The sequence below is a fragment of the Notechis scutatus genome, chromosome 2 (genome assembly GCF_049901735.1).
Source record: "Notechis scutatus isolate UNSWTSFEM ecotype Mainland chromosome 2, rNotScu1.2, whole genome shotgun sequence".
Taxonomy (NCBI): Eukaryota; Metazoa; Chordata; class Lepidosauria; order Squamata; family Elapidae; genus Notechis; species Notechis scutatus.
The window spans coordinates 5,428,537-5,433,489 of record NC_142010.1 but is presented as its reverse complement, the minus strand read 5'-3'; the positions used below and the strand labels follow the sequence as shown (position 1 = coordinate 5,433,489).

Below are 4,953 nucleotides of genomic sequence, written 5' to 3'. Positions count from 1 at the left end.
TCCGCATATATTTTTACTTAGCATGTATATGGCAGCCCAACTCATTGTGACTCCACACGGTTTACACTAATAGAACCTTAATACAGAAACTAACCAACCCCACAGATATAGCAAATGGCAAAGTGCAAAGGCTCCACATTTAACATGTTCTTGCCCTCCAAATACAGGGCTGTCTGGCAAAATTGATGGCACTTGGATGATCCCCAAAACACGATTCTTGCTTTTGTTCAATTTAGAAATTGGTCAAGCCTCCAGGTCTTACTAATTATGTTTATTTCTTCCTCAAAACAGGTACTCTTTCTCCTTGCAAGGAGTTAAATTGGGGGAATTAACCTCCTTGGGATTAGCAGCCTGTAAATTTCATAAATAAATTCATAGGCCTTCATTTGCCTTAAGCAACTTGCAGATGGGTAGCCTCAGTGGATCCATGCATTCGTTTCTTCTTCCTCTTATTTATTTAAAATATTTATGTAGCCACCCATGTTATAACAAACTCTGGCTGGCTCCTAATCAATAATTAACTTTAAAACTGTCTTAAAATCAAATGCATTAAAAATAGAAACCTGGTTACAATTCACCTTCTGATGTACAGTCCTCCCTTACCCAGTGCTTAGGGGAAAATCTAATTCTTCTTTGCTTCATGGAAGACCAAATGTCTCATGGACAGGAGCTGCAACAGACAAGGCACGCTTCCTAGTTCCCATGAGATGGCAATATTTAAGGCAAGGGGACAGGACCGTTCCCTATCTGGGTAGATATAAGTGGAATAACAGATAGATGCAAAAATAAAGATGAGAAAATAATGACAGGTGCCCTGTTGGCTCAGTAGTTAGAACGCAGTATTGCTGGCTGATGCTGCCCACAGCCTGAAATCTGGTCCTGGATTGGGTTGACTCAGCCTTCTGTTATTCTGAGATTGGTAAAACGAGGACACAGATTGGTGGGGATAACATGCTTATAATGTAAACTGAGAGTGGTACAAAACAGTGGGGTGGTATATAGGTGGTATATGTGTCTGATTGCTCTTGCTGTACTAGATACTGTTAACTGTGATGACTTTGGATTGCACCCTAAAGAAATGAATCCTGTGTAGCTTGCACCCCAAAGATGTCACATGGGCAACCTAGGGGCTCCCATTACTCTGTGCGCTGCTGCATTCTGGACCAGTTGAAGTTTCTTAGTGGTCCAGTGCAGTGATCCAAACAGGAGGTGACCCAAGGCATGAGTGACCCTCTGCAATGCATCCTGGTCCAGGAAAGGGCACAATTGGCGCAGGAGATGAATCTTAGTTAAATAATAGATAATCAGAGTTGGAAGGGACCTTGTAGGTCATCTAGTTCAACCCCCTGCCCAAGCGGGAGACCGTACACCATTTCTGACAAATGGCAGTCCAATCTCTTTTATTATTATTTTTTTATTGGTTTTTAAAACAAACATAAACAAACCATAAAAACATCAAGCCATCTTCCATATATATACATACAGTGTGCCGGTTGCTTTACAAATTGTTTTGTGCTTCCATTTCGTTGTCTTCAATTACAATTACATTGTATATACTCTCATATTTTCAATCAAATATTAAATACATTAATATCATTATTAATCATTTGACTATACTTTTATTCATTCATGTTTTACGAAATAATCATATTTTACTTAATTTGTTTTATGACGGTTCATATTATCATCCCAAATCTATCCTAAAATCATTTTGTAGATATAATAAGAAAAGAATACATCTTTATATATTATTTTCTAAAAATCTACATATTTCATTACTATATTTTATTGTCTAACCATTGATAGAATAGATCCCAAATTTTATAAAATAGTTTATCATCTTGTTCTCTAATTTCAAATGTCAATCTGCTCATTTCAGCACATTCCAATATTTTCTTAATGATTTCCTCCTGTGATGGTGTTTTCTCATTTTTCCAGTTTTTAGCAAATACAATCCAAGCCGCTGTTAATACATTTACAACCAGGTATTTCAAGTCTTTACTATATATTTCAGGTAAAATTCCCAATAAAAATATCTCTGGTTTCAAATCTATATGCTTTTTTGTCATTTTTTCCAACCACATGTGGATTTTAGTCCAATATTTTTTAGCATCCACACATGTCCACCACATATGGTAATATGAGCCAGGTGTCTGATGATATTTCCAACATTTTTTGGATTTATTCTTGAACATTCTTGCTATTGTCAGGGGAAAGTGCCACCTGTAAAACATCTTATACAAATTTTCTTTATATGCTGTTGACATTGTCATTTTATAATTTTGAGACCACAATTTTTGCCATTTCTCTAAATCAATCCCATATCCAAAATTCTTCCCCCAAGCAATCATAGTTTCTTTAACTTGTTCTTCTTCTAGTTTAATTTCTAATAGTTATCCATACAATTTTTTAATCACCTTTTCATCAGTACCTGTCAAAATCTTATCTAAGTCAGTCAGTTTATCATAGAAACCTGTTTTAGAATCTTTATCATACCTTGAATGTATTTGCGCATATGACAACCAATTCATCTTTATTCCTTGTTCCTCTAGTTTTTGCATAGATTTAAGTTCACCCTTTTCATTCAATATTTCACCATATCTAACTGTTTGTTCCTTTTTTTATATTATAGGATAAGAAAATGCTTCAATAGTCGATAGCCAGACTGGAATTTTCAAATAACATTGTCTTTTAATCTTCTCCCAGTTTAACCACAGAGACTCCCATATATAATGTCTTCTAAAGTACCCCTGTGTTTTAGTTCCTTTATACCATAGAAAAGTATGCCACCCCAACAACAGATCATGTCCTAATGTCAACAATCTAGTATATCTTAATGTTATCCATTCCTTAACCCACATCAAATTTGTAGCTTGGTAATACAACTCCCAATTAGGCAAACCAAATCCTCCTTTTATTCTAGCATCTTGCAAAAGTTTTAACTTTATTCTCGCTTTCTTACCTTGCCATATATATTTCAACACAATTTTATTTAAATCTTCAAAGTATTCTTTTCCAAGCCTAATTGGAATTGTTTGGGACAAATATAAAATTCTGGGTAATAATATTCATCTAGATTGTTGATATTCTCCCTATTAATGACAGTTGTAAAGACAAAAATACCGGGGGAGGGGGGGACTACTCCCTTAAAAAGAAAAGGAAAAAAATCATTAATACCTTAAAGAAAATCACCTTTTCTTTTCCTATAAGCTTCAACACCAGACTCCAGCTGTTGATAGAAACCCAGAAGAGCACCTGCAATAATACTCTCCCATGCTCTTCCCTCTATCTTATCAAACAGGCTCAAAGTCCTTGAAAAGAAGTCTCAGTTCTTTCTCAGCTTTGTCTGGTCAAGAAAAAAAAATAGAATATTTCCAAGCCTCTAGTTGGCAGTGTTACAAAGTTTCTTTTGCTTTCACTTTCCCCCTCCTTTTCCAAGCAAAATATAATAATTAATTTTAAAAAGAAAAAGATATTTTTTTAAAAATAGCTAAAAGGGAATCTCTAGCCTCGAATATTATAAAATCAAAAGGGAGAAAAAGAAGAGAAAAAAGAAGAGAAAAAACTAGTCCAGATTCAAAATATAAGATCGTGTGTAGAAAATCCAGCAATGAGAGGAAAAAAATTACTTTGACATTCCTGTTTAAAATCGCTGCTTAGTCACTTCTGTCAAAACTTTTACAGATTCTTTCTTTTCCTTAGGGTGTCCTTTCAAATCTTAGAATAAAGAAAAAATTCTCACCCAACCGGCACACTCTCTCTTTCCGTTCTCTTTCGTTTTGGAGCTGTCCCAACTTCAGCAGCTTTAATGGCTGCCTCTTTGCCGCTGGCAAAAAGAGCTTCTCCTGGATCTACCAGGGACTTTGCGGTATCCCTGGGATCGACAGGATGCGCTCTTTACTTTCACCATCTCTTCGGGACGGTTTAGATCCATTGGACCATCCAGAAGCAAAGATATTGGCAGCGATCTCAGACCTCCAAGATCACATGCCATATCTCGTCGCCTCACTGTCAGAAAATTTCTCCTTATTTCCAGGTTGAATCTCTCCTTGTTCAGATTCCATCCATTATTCCTTGTCTGGCTTACAGGCGCTTTAGAAAATAGATTAACCTCTTCCTCTCTGTGGCAGCCCCTCAAATATTGGAAGACAGCTATCATGTCTCCCCTGGTCCTTCTCTTCACTAGACTAGCCATGCCCAGTTCCTGTAACTGTTCTTCATATGTTTTAGTCTGCAGTCCCCTGATCATCCTGGTTGCTCTTCTCTGTACTTTTTCTAGAGTCTCAACATCTTTTTTATAATGTGGTGAACAAAACTGGATGCAGTACTCTAAGTGTGGTCTTACTAAAGCTTTATAGAGTGGTATTAGTACTTCCCTTGATCTTGATTGTATTCCTCTGTTAATGCAATTTAGGATTGCATTAGCTTTTTTGGCGGCTGCTGCACACTGCTGGCTCCTATTTAGCTGGTTGTCCACTAAGACTCCAAGGTCCCGAACCGGTAGTTAATCCTGTCGTATCCCACCCCTGAGGTTTTCATATTTGGTTTCATGCATTTCTGTAGCCATATAGTGGTCCTTTACATACAGTGCAACTCCACCTCCTCTTTTATGGGGTCTGGTTTTTTTGAATAGTTCGTATCCTTCTACCAGTATGTTCCAATCATAGGTTTCATCCCAGCCAGTTTCTGTTATTCCAACTATATCATATCTACCTTCATGTATTCATAGTTTGAGTTCACCCTGTTTGTTCCCCAGACTTTGTGCATTTGTATATAGGCTCTTGAGATCTTTATGTCTGACCCTGTGTTTACTGTCTACATCAGTGATCCCCAACCTTTTTTACGCCGCGGCCCGGTATCCCCAACCTTTTTTATGGCGCGGCCCGGTACGGATATAGCTGCGCCATCTTTTTGATGAAAAAGTGCTTCCGGTGACTCACCGGAAGCACTTTT

General features: G+C 37.2%; 2 protein-coding genes across 4 annotated transcripts in view; both read left to right on the top strand.

The window, feature by feature from the left end:
- The window catches only part of LOC113428807 (uncharacterized), a 110,338-nt gene that overhangs the window by 18,284 nt on the left and 87,101 nt on the right, over window positions 1-4,953 (top strand). The window lies entirely within an intron of this gene.
- Window positions 1-4,953, top strand: part of LOC113429115 (uncharacterized) — a 76,652-nt gene that overhangs the window by 25,421 nt on the left and 46,278 nt on the right. The gene's annotated exons all lie outside the window — the stretch shown is intronic.